This window comes from Phocoena sinus, chromosome 1 (assembly GCF_008692025.1).
Source record: "Phocoena sinus isolate mPhoSin1 chromosome 1, mPhoSin1.pri, whole genome shotgun sequence".
Taxonomy (NCBI): Eukaryota; Metazoa; Chordata; class Mammalia; order Artiodactyla; family Phocoenidae; genus Phocoena; species Phocoena sinus.
Window position 1 is genome coordinate 50,732,608 of NC_045763.1, and position 16,810 is coordinate 50,749,417.

The 16,810-nt window shown below is 42.8% G+C and overlaps 1 protein-coding gene across 13 annotated transcripts in view; it reads left to right on the forward strand.

Moving 5' to 3' along the window:
- FGGY (FGGY carbohydrate kinase domain containing) overlaps positions 1-16,810 on the forward strand; it is a 425,082-nt gene that overhangs the window by 39,239 nt on the left and 369,033 nt on the right. The window lies entirely within an intron of this gene.

The following is a 16,810-nucleotide window of genomic DNA, read 5'->3' on the forward strand; positions in this document are numbered from 1 at the left end:
CCTTGGGGCAGAAGGGAGGTAAGTAAAAAGGGCGTCAGTAATCAAGGCAGGCTTGGCTTGTTACTTGTTTAGTATATTGAGCTATTTTGTAAGTTTTAGTTTGCAGAAAGACTTCTATATTTGCTAAGAGTTTGAAAACACAGCTTGTTTTAGGAGTTGGGGGTTTTAGGATCCTAATTCTGACTCTTTGCATCACACTGTGTGACTTTGGGCAAAGCAATTCTCATCCCCAGGCCTCACTTTTTCCATCTCTAAAGTGAGAGAGTTGGACTGGATCAGTTTGGAAACTTGATACAAAAATATCCTGAAATACAAAGCAGTGTATTGATTTGTATTTGCACTGCCTCCACGCTCTGCTATGTGTGCTATAGACTTTAACTGAGCTCATCCTAACTGCCTCTGCCTGGTAGATGGCATGGGAAACTGAGGCTCAGAGAGAGGGTTATATGACTTTCCCAAACAGACGATACAGGCAGAATTTAAACCTGTGTCTCCTGGTCTCCAAATCCCAGCTCATCCCATTAGTCATGCAGTACTAAAATCCTCTGTGAAGCATACCACTTTGGGAAGGACCAGGAATGAGGGTGGTGATGGTCTTTAAGCCAGCCTAAACATGTGCAAAAGAACAAATGGGTTGGCTATGTCACCCTTCTGGACCACAGGTGAGGAATAGCTGTTCTGAATTGAGTGAGGAGGATTGGGCAGGTGGTCATTGGTGCAATACCAGAGCCTTATTGAGCACCTGCTTCATAGCCAGCTCAGGGCTGTATATCCCAGGAGATCGAAATATACCTTTGGTTTGAACCTGTCAGGATATTTACCTGTGCGCTTGAGATCTAACTGCACTAAATAAAGCCCATAGAAAATAATTAAGTTCTAGATTTGTGTGGCAATGATTCTGACCTAAGACTGACCATCCATCCATCCATCCATCCATCTAATCAATTCCATTTCGGAATTTTCTGAGTAAGGCTCTAAACAGTGCCTCACTGTGCATTTAACTACCTGAAGGCTGAGGCTCAAATCTGTTTTTCAGACTTTTTCAAATTTTTTTTTTTTTTTGTCTTTTTGGTAAGCATGCCCAGGAATCCTTGCTGAGAGTTCCTTTGGTTTTACTGTGATTACAAATTCAAAATCAAAACAACTTCTAAAATCATGTTTCGTACCTTCTCCTTAAAGCCTACCAGCACGGCTTACAGCTAGCTCTTCTCAAACTTCAATGTGTAAATGAATCACCTGGAGAGCTTGTTAAACTGCAGACTCTAACTTAGTAGCCCTGTGGTGGGAGCTAAGAATTTGCATTTCTAACAAGCTCCCAGGTGATGCTGATGTTGCTGGCCTGCAGACTCACAAAACCACTTTCAGTGCTAAAGGCTCTACCTTTGTATCCTGAAAAGCATCCATGTGTGGAGAATCGGGAAACAGTACCTTCTTTTTATCGGGCTTGTGGGAGACTGAGGCACAGGGAAGTACAGTAGCTTGAGCTGCTGTTCAGCAGCACATTCGACGTCAGAACATGAGAGTCTGTGCCAAGTTTACTGGGCTGCCATTTGTTTACTCTTCATTCATTCCTTAATTTGCCAACTCTTACCTGAGGTCCTGCTGTGAACCAGCACTGTGGTAGGAACTGGGGACACGGGCACAAAGAGGACTCGGCCTTACCCTCAAGCGGCACAGTGACCACCGGGGACGATGGTGGGGGAGCATAAGGAGAAGGGAGGCGTGGAACCAGAGCCAGCAGAGGATGCACTGAGCGCCGAGATGCAGGCATATGCAGAGTGCTTTCAGGGAAAATAATTTGCTTCCTGCACGAGCTACTTGAGATGAGCCTCAAGATGTGAGTGGAGGTTTTGCATAGTAGAGAAGACATCTAGAGAGAATGAGGTTCATTATGGTAAGGTGTGTAGGCCCTAGGACAGGAGCCTGGGATGCTTCCCTGAGTGTAGTAGGAAGTGAGACCAGGTAAGTAGCCTGGGCTCAGTTTGTTAAGGGCCTATTTGGTGAGAGAGATTAGTGGATGGTTGTTAGGCAAGGGGGAAAGTGTCTTAGATACCTTTGGCAGGGTGAAGAGATTGGATTAGGAATGAGAAAATGTGTGTGGGGGGGAGTAAGAACCAGTTTATTTATTTATGTTTTTATTAGTACATATGCATTTATTTATTGACCATGCCGTGTGGCTTGTGGGATCTTAGTTCCCCTACCAGGGATGGAACCTGGGCCCCAGCAGCTAAAGCACCAAGTCCTAACCACTGGACCACCAGGGAATTCCCCTAAAACCAGGTTTTGTACTTTCCTCATTATAGCACTTAGTTGGCCTTGCTTTGCCCTTAGGATAAACTCCAAAATTTGTAACCTGGCTCAGAAGATGGTGTATGACGTCATTTTCACCTCCCTCCTCTGCTTACTGTGTGTCTCTCACTTTGCTCACTCTGATCCATCCACAGGGATCCACTCAGAGTGCCTCAAACACACCAGCTCTTTGCCACCTCAGCCTTTTGACTAGGGGTTGGCAAACTAGGGCCATGGGCCAAATCTGGCCTGTTGCCTGTTTTTGGATGTCCTGGGAGCTAAGAATGAGTTTTACATTTTCAGATGTTTGAAAAAGAATCAAAAGAAGAGTCATGTTTTGTGACTTGTGAAAATGATAGGAAATTAAAATTTTAGTGGCCATAAATAAAGTTTTATTGGAGCACAGCCATGCTTGTTCGTTTATCTACTGTCTGTGGTGCTTTTGCCCTACAGTGGTAGAACTGAGTATTTGAGATGGAGACTGCATGGCCTGCAAAGCTGAAAATATTTACTCTCTGGACTGTTAGAGAAAAAGTTTGCTTACCTCTGGTCTTAATGATGCTCTGATGCTGTGCCTTCTGCTTGAATATTCTTCCCTCTTCTCACCATTGATTCTAACTCATCATGTAGGTCTCAGCTTTATTGTCACATCCTTAAAAAAAGCCTTTCCTGACCCTCAAATAAATCAGAGGTCTCTTGTCATTGTACTCTTAATTTTACTTCATTGTATCGTTCATAAATTGTAATGACACGTCAATTTGTATGATGATTTGTATAAAAGCTCACCCCCTCCAACCATAGTAATCCACAGGAGGATGGAGATGATATCCATTTTGTTCCTTGTTGTGTCCCTATCCCTAATTAAATGCCTGGCAGATAGTAGGTACTCAGTAAATATTGTTTGAATGATTTGAGTGGGCCAATGAGGAGCTATTGCACTTTTCCAGGTGAGAAGTGATGAGACCTGAATTAGGCACTGTGGGATGGAGAGGAGATGGGTTCCAGAAATCGTTAGGGGTTAATGGCAGCAGGACACTGGGGCAGGACATTGGGGCTGATTGGCCATCAGGGGCGAGCTAGGTGGAGGAGTCAGAGCTCACCGCTCATCTCGGTATTGCTGTCATTCATGTGCTCCTTGTCCTTAGCCTGGAATCAGATGTCAGAGGGAGTTGGGCAGAATTTGGAGTTCAGACTTCTCAGAAGACAGAAGTGGTATACTAGGACCACCGTACCTTTTGGGTAAAGCCACTCGGGTCCTGGTTCTGCAATATGGAATTTTAATCATGTCCTTTACATAGAAGATTTGTGTGTTTTAGGTTGACGTACGTCTCCTTAATAAGAATTGTCAGATAAAAGGAAAAATGCCATTTGATTTTTTCATAACCCCCAGCAGTCTGGCTTCTCCATTTGGTCTCAATGATTCTGACTCTCATCTTAATGAAGGCCAAATGTAAATTAAGTTCTCTCAGGCTGGAACAGCTGGAGTCTCCTATCTTTATAAACATGAAACATTGTAGGGTAACAAGGTGCAGGCTGAGGAAGGTCAAGCAAGTTAACAGGCTGATGCCGATCCTGACAGCTCAGTGTTAATGGAAGATAATTATCTGGCTTGTAGCGGATGCATGGAGATATTCCAGTCCGTCTTTTAACTCATTTCCTCTTTTTGCTATTGTCAGCAGAACAGAAAACTAATCATTTTATAGTTTGCAATTTTCATTGTTCATTCCAAAGGTCTGGAGGCAGCTGGCTGGAATGTCAGAAGATTTTGTTGATGGGTTTAGAAAATATATCTGCCCCTTTCATCTCCCCAGTCCATGCCCTTCTGCTTCTGTTCCCCTGATAACATATTGGGAAAATGAGTAAATGATTCTCTGATTGGTTCTAATGTGCTTTATCCTGTGTATGTAGATTCTTGGGAGGAACCTGGGAGTTTGGATAGCCAGAGGGGTGGTTTGATAACTTCCTGCTAGCTGTGGAAGGTGCTAGCACACCTAGCATTGGATGCTTTGCAGTAGGAACTCTTGAAAAGAAAACTGTTAGACTTCAGGAAAGCCTGGTCCTTGTCCCTTCTTAAGAGGCTGGCACAGTAAGGGCCTCGACTGGCCTTATTCTTTCATTCTTCTTGATGATATAGTAACAATTATTCTCTTTTCTTTAGGTTTCTCATCTTGAAACTTTATTAAAGATAAACAATGTCAGTTTCTTTCTTGGAAACACACCATTTCTTTTTGGATGGCAGTTTGGTGGAAACTATAGTCTTTTTCTGTTAGTTACTCTGGCTTTACATTTCGTGCATAGGTCTGATATTTTTTACCTACATTCATCAGATCTTAGCAGTACAGCTCATACAAGATTGGAGCTCTGGGAGATAGAATACAGTTCTGTAACAACAGAAAAAGTACAGGATTTGAAGCCAAACACACTTGCGTTTAAATCTTTCTCCACCATTTACCGATTTTGCAACCTTAGGCTAAGTCAGCATCTCTGAGTTTCAGCATGCTGAGCTGTCAAATGATGATAATAATATCAGCTGTGTGGAATTATTATAATTTAGTCAGATATTTGTAAAATATCTTATTCAAAGAGTAGTTTAATTCTCACTTCCACTGTGCATAAAAATGTTTGTCTCTACTGATGGGCATGTCAATAACATTCTAGCACCAAACGAGAGAATTTTAAACACTAGAATATCTTACTTTAAGTAGCTGAGTGTAATGCGTGGTATGCTTTTCCTGTTTGAATAATAGCTACGGAAACCACCTAAAAATGACCACAGAGTTGTCAGAGACAATCATAGAAAATAGTAGAAGAGTATAAAGCATATTTTCAGAGTCATTCATTTATTTGAATCATCCACATCCTATGTGTAATACCTATACCAGAAAGCAGCCAGCTTTGAATTGCAAAGGAGATTGACTTACTGAATACCTTCTACTTGTTTCCCCTAAAATTCACCAGTGCCTCCAGCCCCAGAATTATTTTATTCCACAATGATTAGTTAATCTTTACACTAGTCTTGTGGGGTAGATATTATCTCTTTTTATAAATGAGGAAACTGAGGCTCAAAAAAGTTAAATGTCTTACTCCTAGTCTCGTATCATGTAAGCATACGTACATCAAGAACCATACAAACAGCTCCATCCCCCATCCCCCTCCTGTGGAGGCCTGTGCACTTCACTGTGGGAACCCAGAAGTGGTCTCTGTCTTCACAAAATTACAGCCTTTTAAAAATTAAAAAAAAAAATACACACACACACACACACACACACACACGTATATGTATATGTATTTATTTATTTGGCTGAGCTGGGTCTTCGTTGCGGCATGCAGGATCTTTTAGTTTTGGCACGTGGGATCTTTAGTTGCGGCATGGAACTCTTAGTTGTGGCATGTGAAATCTAGTTCCCTGACCAGGGATCAAACCCGGGCCCCCTGAATTGGGAGTGCGGAGCCTTAGCCACTGGACCACCAGGGAAGTCCCCAAAATTACAGCCTTTTTGGACTAAGCAATAACAACAGAATAAGGAATTAGATGAAAACAGTAGCTAAAATGTATCCAGTGCTTATTATATACCTAGTACTTGTCTAAGCATTTCATCCATGTTAAACTCATCTCATCCTCACAACCACCCTATGAAGTTAAGTCTCATATTTTACAGATGACAAAACGGACTCAGAGATGTTAAGCAATTTGCCTAAGGTTATTCAGCTAATAAATGGCAAGGCTGGGGTTTGAACCTTGGCATTTCAGACCCATAGACCCATTTCAGACCCATTTCACTCTACTACCTCTTCAAGTGTTTGCCTTGCAGGGTTTGAATAATCTAGTTCAGGGAAAAAACTTGGAAGTAATGACTTCAGGAGAATCTGAGGCTGGGAACAATGGGTGGTGGGTTCATTTTTTTCATTTAAAAAGTCTTGGCTGAGTGTCTCCTATATGATGGGCACTGAGGTTGCCAAGGTGAGCAAGACAGATGAGGGCCCTGGGTAGCCTTCTGGGAACTTAGATTCTAGCATAGAGCGGCAGAAAATAGACACGGAGACAAATACATATGCAAAGTGATTTTGTTTTCTGGAAAATGCTATGAAGGAGAATGGCAGATGAACAGATTTGGCATAGCTAGTGTGTTCTCTTGGGAGGTTTTGGTTGACAAGAATGATGAGACTTTCAGGAAGAAGGAGCAGCAGATTCAATGAGGGGAGGAAAGCACCTGAGAGATCAGCATAGGAGGTCAGCAGGGCTGGCCAGGTATGAGCAAGGCAGGGAGTGGCAGGAGGTGGGGTAAGAGAAGTGACCAGGGGCCAGATCCTGCACAGCCTTGAGGCCGTGGACAGGAATTTCGATTTTATTCTAAGAGCAGTGAGAAATGGTTGATGGATTTTAAACATGCGTGTGACATGATCTGTTTTATGACTTCAAAAAGATTCTTCTGGCATATGTACTGGGTAGATAATAAATAGTTGTATAGCAACAACAAAGTTTACACTATAATGTGAAAGGGAAAAAAGTTATGAGGCTGTGCAGTCTTATAAATGCGTTTGTCTTAAGAAACGTACAGTATAGAAAAAAAATGGCTGTATATTACAAAAAACAATAATGAGACACTATCTGTGGTTGGTATAGTTTGCTAATGTCACAGCACAAAGATCATGCTTTTATTACTTCTTTGTACTTTTCCATTAAAAAGTAATCTTATAGTCCTAGCTAACCTTTCTGTTTGACAACACTTCGTTATTTAGCATGGGATTTTTTTTTTCTTCTTGGGATTATTTTCCTAAACCATCTGCACTGTATGAGGGACTTTACATGCAGTATTTCCTCTAAGCCCCTCAGTGACACAGTATTATTATCCCATTTTACAGATGAGGAAAACAAGACCCAGAGGGCTTAAGTAGCTTGCTTCCCCAAAGCTACGCAATAAGTGGTAGAACCAGGATTCTCACCAAGTCCAGCCCTCCTCCAGCCCCTGGGCTATATCTGTTGGCCCTCACTGCCCTGTTGCTCATTTCAGCTCATGTGTAGTGTTACAGGCTGGCAGCCCTCAAGCTGAATCTGGTCCCCAGATGGGTTTTGGCGGACCCACCCTGTGCTTGAAAAAAAAATTCTTTTTTGAATTAGTGTCCAACATTTAAAAACTAAGAAATTTCACATAAAAATCCAGATTTTTCTGCTTCTCTAGAAAAAATGACAAAAGGATTTAGCAGTCCTGGGTTCACATTCCCATGTGGAAGGAACTGGCCAGAGTTGTGCAGGAGCTGCCCCTCGAGAAGGGGCGAGTGTCCTTCATTTCACAGTGGTCCCCACCCAGCCTGCCTCACCATTTCCTTTTCCAGCAACTACCCGTCTAGGCACTTGGATTTGAGACCCAGACTGCGGGAATTTGTTCAAGGAATCCATCATTACTTTTCCTATAACAGAATGCTTAGAGAAATGGAAAGACTTTCCAGATGGGGAATTTCTTGGTCAGTGGATCTAAGGATACCATACTCATGTTCTCTTACACCTCTGGTTCTTTGCTGAGGTCTTCCTTCTGCCTGGCAAACTTAAAATCATTTCTTTTCACTTGGGGAAACTTATACTAATTCTTCGAACTCCAGGAAGCCTTCCTTGACTTTCTCTATGTTGATTGGGGTCCTGCCCTCTGTCTGCTATGGCATCCTCCCCTTACCTCTACCCTGGAATTCATTAAACTATATTGCACCTCACTTATCTCCATGTCCCTGGTGTCTAGGGAATTGCTTAGCTTCTCACACTGATAACTCAGTACATATTTTAATGGATGGATTCATGAACTTATCAAATCATTTATCATGCCATTTTTGATTGCTGGGTTTTGTCTGTCCAGATAGTTCCATTCCAAAGTAAAGATCCACTGCAAGTTGAGTGTACTTTCATTTTCTCTTCCCTGTTGTGGAAAAGGAAGTTTGGAGTATTACTACTCCTTTCTACCACAGAGCCATCCCTTGGCTGCAGTCTGTTACCTTGAGTCACTGCTTATTTTGTGAGATTGATGCAGTAACTCCTCTGGGCCTCTCTTCTGTGTCTTTGTGCTCTGAGGGGACTAACCCCTTTATGTTGCTCCCTTCACCCCCAAGAAAATCCAAGACACATCAACTGAATCAGACAAGCTCTCTTTAGAATGTTTATACTAGGGCCGTTTTACGTTTGGACCAGATTCCTCCCAGCCTTTGAGCACTGCGGACGGTACTGTCAGCTGATGTTAGGGCATCTGTTGTGGATTTTCTCTCCAGGGTGGTCTTCCCATAAACTGGGCTCGTAACTAAAATATATGGAGTGTTGAGGCTGATGGCCTGCCTTCATTTACCTGGGCAGTGAATCCTTTCCTTATCCCTGCATTTGCATATTTGATTTATGCCAAATATATGCTGTATTCTTTTACTTTTATAGTCCAACAGAGCAATTTAAAAAAGCAGGCCAAAATTTAAAAAAAAAAGAAGGACTTGGCCTGATACCTAGTAACATTTAATAAATGTCAGCTATTGTTATGATACTTTATTTTGTATTTTACTTTATAACTTCTGTGACTTGGACATATGTTTTCTTTATTTGATTGGTGACATGGCCTTGCAAGTTAAATGTTACTATTTGTTACATTTTATAGATAAATATAGTAAGCCTCAAAGAGATGCAATGACTTGTCCACAGGTATCAGGCTTGGGTCTTTATGAAGGTCCTTTTGGATCTAAATCCTGTCTTGTTTCTTTCGTTTGTTTTTTTTTTCTGCTGCACCATGTTCCTTCCTCATTTGGATTGGTGGATTCTTGGCTCCATAAGAGGAGGGACCAAACCTTTCTCTCCATACCTGACTATCGTCTTCCCCGACCCAAACACAGTGCTTGGCATTGAAAAAATATTCAATAAATATTTGCTAAATGAATTCTTGTTTCCTGGTCCTTTCTAGACTTACGGCTGTAATAGCATAGTCCACGTGCCCAGCTTCCTTGCTGCCAGCCTTGTCCGACCACTGTGTAGGGGTGTCAGCTACATCTAGGAATTTACAGTATAACCAGAGAAGCGAGAGAAAGATTGCTAAGTTTGGCTGGCCTTATGCTCACATGGTATGATTCGATGTAAAACAAAAACCGAACAAAATTCTTTCCTCACAGTGGTTAAAATGGAGGTCACATCTATTGGAGGAAAATACTGTCTTTAGAAAAGACACTAAAAAATACAGTGCAGTTAATGTGTGTTGTGATACAGGAACTCATTAGCATGATCAACTGCACTAAGGTGGACTGTTAGCTTGGAAATCTGGGGGCCCAGGATAGGTGGATGTTAACTGGGGAAAGGGAGGAGGGAGGCCAGAAGTCTGACAAGATGCAGGTCACAGCATTCTTCTGGAGGGGTAAGTAAATCTCATTTCTCTGAACATATGGGTTGGTTTTATTCTTTTTTTTTGTTGGTTCTCTTGTCTTCAAAATGAGAATAACTGTGCTGCTATTGTAGGGATATATTCATTTAATCAGTGAAACAAACGTTCGTCTAGTAACTGCTATGAGGAAGGCGTTGTGCCTGGTGATGGGGAGACAAGGCGGAAGCCAAGAGTATCCTTTAATCTCAAGGGGCTCCCAAGTCTAGGACCAAATGTAAGAGGCTGTGAAAGCCATTTTTCCCCAACATTTTATTATCAGAATTGTCAAACATACAGAAAAGTTGAAAGAATTTTATAGTGAACACTTAGAACCATCACCTAGATTCTGCCATTAACATTTTACTGTACTTGGTTTATCACATATATATCCATCTATATGTCCTTCTATCCATCCAATCAATCCACCTTAAGTTTTTGGAGTAAGTTGAGATATTGTTACCCTTGTGAAAGCAGTTTGAAATAATATCTTTCGGAGGTACTTACTAAATTCTATTTAAGATATTGACTCTGTTTGAGTGCTGTCTACAAACATCATCAACACCTGCACTAGAATTTATTAACTATCTACCGAATTTATTAACTGTCTATCTATCTAGCTTTTAACTCTGCTATCTTGTTTAATTCTTTTGAAAATCCTGTGAGGTAGATGTTAGCACTTACTTCACAGATAAAGAAGATGAGGATGGAGGGAGTTAGATGGATTACTACCTACTGACTGTTACTTCTGGCAGTGTTGGGATGCAAAAACCTCGGTTTTCTAACTCTAGGAAATGAATTTAAGGAGTCAAAAGTTAGCTGGTCAACTCCAGTCTTTATCAGGGGCAAGGTGCCCCAGTCTGTCCTACAGATGAGATACCTGGTTCTCTTAGTTTAAATTTCACATTTGTTTGGCTTAAATTTTGAAGATAAATATGAACTCTAGAATAAAAAAGTTACCTAAGTTAGACTCACAGTTAAAGAATCACGCTTGAGACCGGGTGAGGTCTAAGATTCCCTCCACTACACAAACTCCAACCCGTTTCTATTTTGTCTGTGCTCCAGCACAGGGGTCTCCAACCCCCAGGCCGCATACTGGTACCTGTCTGCGGCCTGTTAGGAACTGGACTGCACGGCAGGTGGTGAGCGGCGGGCGGGCAAGTGAAGTTTCATCTGCCGCTCCCCATCGCTTGCATTACTGCCTGAACCATCCTCCTCCCCACCCTCGGTCCGTGGAAAAATTGTCTTACACGAAACTGGTCCCTGGTGCCAGAAGGGTTGGGGACCGCTGCTCCAGCACGTTAGAGTTACCTCCCAAAGAGCTGGCCTCTTCCTCCTCTTTGCATTTACCTCCTCCTGAAACATCTGCAAAATGAATAAATGATCCAACTAGTTCCTTAGCTCTTCTGAACCCCAGGGTTCTGGCAGTACTTCTGCAGTTAAGACCTCACTGAAGGCCAGTCTCTGTGCATGAAGCTGTGTCCACTCTGCTGGTTGAATGACAAAGGGACTCAGGGATCCCCATCAAAGCCTACATCTCTCTGAATCCTTCCTGTATGGAGAGGCTGTGGATTAGGTGAAACTTGGGAGTGACCTCGGTAGTAAAAGGAAGTCTGATCTTAGCTCTACAGCCTCATCAGTACCCCTACCCACACCCTCTCAAAAAGCTGCTTTAGTCTGGCTTCCAGGCTGTGTCATCTCAAGAGTCAGTGTCTTCTGGCTCAAAAATGCAAGACTAGGGAGTGTTTGGAGGGAATTAGAAGCTGCCTGGGTAAGTGGCTCTGCCCCCTCTGGCCTCTGTCTCTCATTCGGGCTTCGCTTAAGGGTCTGAACTGTGGCACAGGTAAATGTTTTCTTCCAGTAATGCTGCATGTGCAGAGTATTAGAGCTTGCCCAAGGAAAGCAAAGCAAGCTACCAGGACGTAAGATCTTTTTACCAATTAATTATTCATAATATTATTAGTAATAGGGGTTTCCTCTTCTCTAGTATTATTTGTATTATTCACCACTGATTAGTGAAAATGACCAGTCATGGATGAGCACCAGTTCAGGGTCCGGCATTTGGGAACAGCCATAACTCCTGAAGTTCTCTTTCAGTGCTGGCATTCTGTGAGCCTAAGATAGATGGGGAGAGAATCGGGACCAGAATGAAACCTACTGCAGTTGTCTTGGCATGAGGCCGTGTGGTCTGGCTTTGACTGGGGGTCAGAGACCAGACCGTGGACCTGAGAAAGGGAGTGAGTCACTGTGCAAGTATTTATCAAGCACCGCCCATGTGCTGGGAAGCAGCAGCCAGGCAGCAGTGAAGGAGTATTGGGTTTGGAGTTCAAGTGGCCGAGGTTTCACACCAGGTTGTTCATTTAACTGTCTGCATGATCTTGGGCAATTCATTTCACTTAGGCGCCTTAGTTTCCTGTTCATGAAATGGTATTGACAACAATATTTTGTATCAGAAGGTATTTGGTAAGTTGTAGGGTGCTGGTGGTAGGGATGTATTTTCAGGTGATGATTAGGACAGAAGTTGATTTCTGGGCAACAGGTTAGTGAGGTCTATTTTTCATATACTTAACTCTAGATGCAATTAGGAGAGCTAAGAGTGAAGGGAAAAATCCACATGGTCTGAGGGTAGGCCCTTTTTTTTTTTTTTTTTTAACCGTGCTTAATCTTGATGGACAACTTGGGGAGTAGGTAGTAGTATTTGTGTTTGAGCTTGCGGGAACAGGCTAGGAGTGAGTGCTAGAGCAGGGCATCTAACTCAAATCTAACTCAAGCCTGTGTCCTTTCCACAGCAGCTCACAGGCCCAGGGTTGTGGAGACTGGAGGAATCAGGGGGAGAGTAAATCCATCCTCTGATGCCCCAAGCGACTGTTTACAGAGCAGTTCCACTTGCACTGTTATTAGTAGCTTATGGGGTACTGTCTTCAGTAACCAGCATTCTCAGGATGATGGCTGTAAGAGGAGAGGTCTTTAGACCTCAGAAGAGGTCTAAAAATACTAGCATGGTACCCATCGGTTCCTGCCAGAGTTGACCAAGGACATTCATTCATTCAGCAAATATTTATTGAAAATTTATTTTATTTCAAGTACTTGGTTAAATGCTGGGAGTATAGCAGTAAACCAGAGTCCCTGTCCTCAAGCAGCTCATATTCTAGAAGAGGGACAGAAATAAAGACACAGTGCTCTGTAGGTAGGATGGAAATTCAGTTCCTTATGGAAATATGCCCGGGTTAGGGGAGAGGAGTCAGGAGGAGGTGACATGTAGGTTGGGGGCTAATGGAGGTAAGCACTCAGTGGGGTGGATGGACTGGCGTGGGAAGAGGTCTGGCAGTCCGAGGAAAGGAGGCCTCCGTGGGGCTGCAAAGAGAGCGTGGTGCGAGCCTAGAACGTGAGAAAGCAGTTCTAGCTCAGTCTAAAAGCACCTTTGGAGGCCCTTTTGCGTATTCAGTACCATTCATTGTGGGAATTTTCTTTTTGGACATCATGGGATGGAGCCCTAGCCCCAGGCATAGAAGAGCCAGAAGCTTCTGTCGCCCCTGTTCTGACCATCGCACCTCAGGGCCTGGATCTGAGAACCCAGTGACGACAGGCTTGGTGTGCTTCTGTGGCGGCAGTGTCCTCCCTGGGCCCAAGGAGAAGCCCTCCTCATTTCAGTCCTCTCAGGACCAGACTAGACAATGTCCCGGAGCGCAAGGCAGAGAATGAACCCCTCTTGTCCAGGAGGGTGGGACGGAACCCCGGGCGGGGCCTCCTCCTTCTCTCTGGTGGGCATGTGACTCAGAGGTGGTGACATCAGCCATGACTTCATTCACCCAGAGGAGAGGCTGGCTGCAGACCGCGAGCGGGGCTCTGCCTTCTGCCCTTCCTTCTCCACGTTATGTCTCATTGTCGGGACGTTGTCATGATCCTGCTCTTGTTTTCCACACGTCTTTTTCATTTCTTTCTTTTTCTGTCATTCTCACTTTATTTCCTTCTCATGTTTAAACTATTCTTTCTCTTCACCCCATCTTCCCTTTCTCTCTCTGTTCATCTTTTGCTTTTGTCTTTTTCTTCTCATTCCTTCGCCACTTCTCTCTTCCACTTTATCTTTGTTTCATTTTCTTTCTCGCTCATCTTCTCTTTTGCCTCCCTTTTCCTTTCTTTCTTCCTCTTCCTCTGTTCTTTTTCTTCCCTGTCAGAAATGTGTATGGAAACTGGTCCTCCTGCCTTCCACCTCTTCTCCCCTCCAGATTTCCCACCATGTTTTTTCTGTCCTAACCTTCCTAAAACTGGAGTCACAAGTCACCCCCTGCTCAGACCTCAAGGTCCCCCCATTCTCTTGTGGCCTGTCTTATGAATTCAGATTTGCTTCCTACTCCACTTCAGTGCACATCTCTCAGGCTGACATTCTCAGGGCTCCTTTTCCATGGCCAGGGATGCAGGTGCTGCTTCTTCCTGCACTTTTGTTCAGGCCCGTTGCCCCAGCTGGACTGCCCTCCATCCCACCTTCCTTAGTCTTTGCCTTCCCTCCACAGCGAAGTCAGACACTACCTCCCAAGTAATACGTTCCTTCTGCTGCCTGCCCACAACAGTGCCTTTCTTTCATGACCATGCAGCATCCTTAGTTTATAAATCAGATATTTTCAAACTTGAATTATTCTGTGCTACTTCTATATCATGGCTGGGTGTTTCCTATGCAGACTCTTTGCTATACCTCACCAGTGAGCAACCTGAGGATTAGGACCAGTATATTCCTGCCTTTCATCTATGGTTACCTTCATATGTAGCACACACCTGGCCACAAACCAGGACTGATAGACAAATTATTGCATGGTCAATAAGTATTGCATTTAAGAAATAGTTATTTCATGTTAACTGTAGGGCTACAGGTGAGTTAATTATGGTCCTTCCTTAAAAGGACCTAAGAGTCTAATAGGGAAGATGGATAGGCCCCATATAATTTGAGAAGAGTAAGGATTGTGGGGGAAACTAACATTTACTGGGGATGTGCCAGGATGAGCATTGTAACATGCATAACCTCACTGAATTGAATCCTACTATCAATATAATGAGTTAAACACTGCTGTCAGTGAACAAAGGGAAACCCAGAGATATTAGGTGACTACTGGCCAGGAGTAATGTAATTACCAAGTAGGAGAACCAAGGTGTTATTTTTTTTTAATTTTATTATTTTTTAAAACTTATTTGCTTTACAATTTTGGGTTAATTTCTGCTGTACTGCATAGTGATTCAGTTATACATACATATATATACACACACACACACATATATATATATATACACATACACATATATACATTCTTTTTCATATTATTTTCCATTATGGTTTATCACAGGATATTGAATATAGTTCCTGGTGCTATACAGTAGGATCTTGTTTATCCATTCTCTATACAATAGTTTGCCTCTGCTAATCCCAAACTCCCAGTCTATCCCTCTTCCACCCCCTCTCCTTTGGCAACCACAAGTCTGTTTTCTGTGTCTGTGAGTCTGTTTGTTTTGTAGATAAGTTCATTTGTGTCATATTTTAGATCCACATATAAGTGGTATCATATGGTATTTGTCGTTCTTTGACTTACTTCACTTAGTATGATAATCTCTAGTTGCATCCATGTTGCTGCAAATGGCATAATTTCATTCTTTTTGATGGCTGAGGAGTATTCCATTGTATATATGTACCACATCTTTATCCATTCATCTGTTGATGGACATTTAGGTTGTTTCCATGTCTTGGCTATTGTGAATAGTGCTGCTGGGAACATAGGGGTGCAGGTATCTTTTTGTTTTTTGTTTGTTTGTCTTTTCTCTCCAAGCAGGTATAATGCTCATGATAAAAGCAGTAAAACCATCACAAACACACCTTGGAAACATTATGCTAAGTGAAAGAAGCTGGTCGCGAAAATACCACTTTTTCCATTTACATGAAATGTCCAGAATAGGCAAATCCATAGAGATAGAAAGATTAGTAGATTAAGGACTGTGGGGGTCAGGGGAAATGAGTAACATATTTCTTTTAAGGTGATGAGTATGTACTAAAATCATGGTGATGGTTGCACAACTTGGAGAATATACTAAAAACCATTTAATTGTACATTTTAAATGGATAAAATGTATGACGTGAATTATAGTTTCATTCGGATGTATGACCAGGAGTGGGATTGTTGGATCACATGGTAACTTTATTTTTAGTTTTTTTAAGGAACCTCCATACTGTTTTCCATAGTGGCTGTACCAGTTTACATTCCCACCAACAGTATAGGAGGGTTCCCTTAGGAGAACCAAGGTTTGAACTGAAGTGTGTCAGTCTCCAAAGCCCCAGCTCCTTCCTGAAGTTGGAAACGTGGCGGGACTACATTCTAACTAATAAGAACAATCATTTAAGACGTGCTCTCTCTGAGCCAGCTGGTGTTCTGCACACTTCACATGCACTTGCTCGTTGTTCTCTCAACAGCTCTGTGGTGAAGGTAGTACTGTTGTCCTCTGTAATTCTCATAGGACAGAGAAGTAGAAGTGAAGAGTAGTTCAGTTGCTTTCTGAAGGTCACACAGCTGTGACGTATTAGAGCCAGGATATGCACCCTTGCGGTCTGGCTCTGGAGAAGAGGCAGTGGAGTGTGCAAAGGCACCTCCATGTAGAGTAGCACGTTGTGTTACTAGAACTACCATTGCATCAGTCAGTTTGAGGAATCGGACAGGGGAGAGGATGGGTGCTGAAACGCAGAGGTGTTGAGAGGTGAGGCTAAATGGAAGCCTGGAGCCAGATCACAAAAACCTTACAGTGTTCAGTGCCCTATACAAGGACCCTTCACAAAAGATGCAGAAGTGTTCCTTAGAAAGGGATGTTTTCTGTGACATTGGACTGTTACACATCCATCATATGGAAGGGTTTATGAAGTTCTGCTCTTCTACTAGTTGAGTAGTGAAGGGATTTCTCAGTCGTGGACCTTGTCTGTGCCCTGCAGGAAATGACAGTGGTATAAATAAAGAAGGAGGTATATATACACATATATACATATCCAGATGAGCCCCTGAGAAGTGCCAAATGGAACCGTAAAGTACACCCATCCTTTATGTGTTGGGGGTGAGCAAAGTTTGGGTTGAAGGAAATTGGGGAAAGAAAGAAGAGGGTCACCACTGGGAGCCAGCCTGGACTGG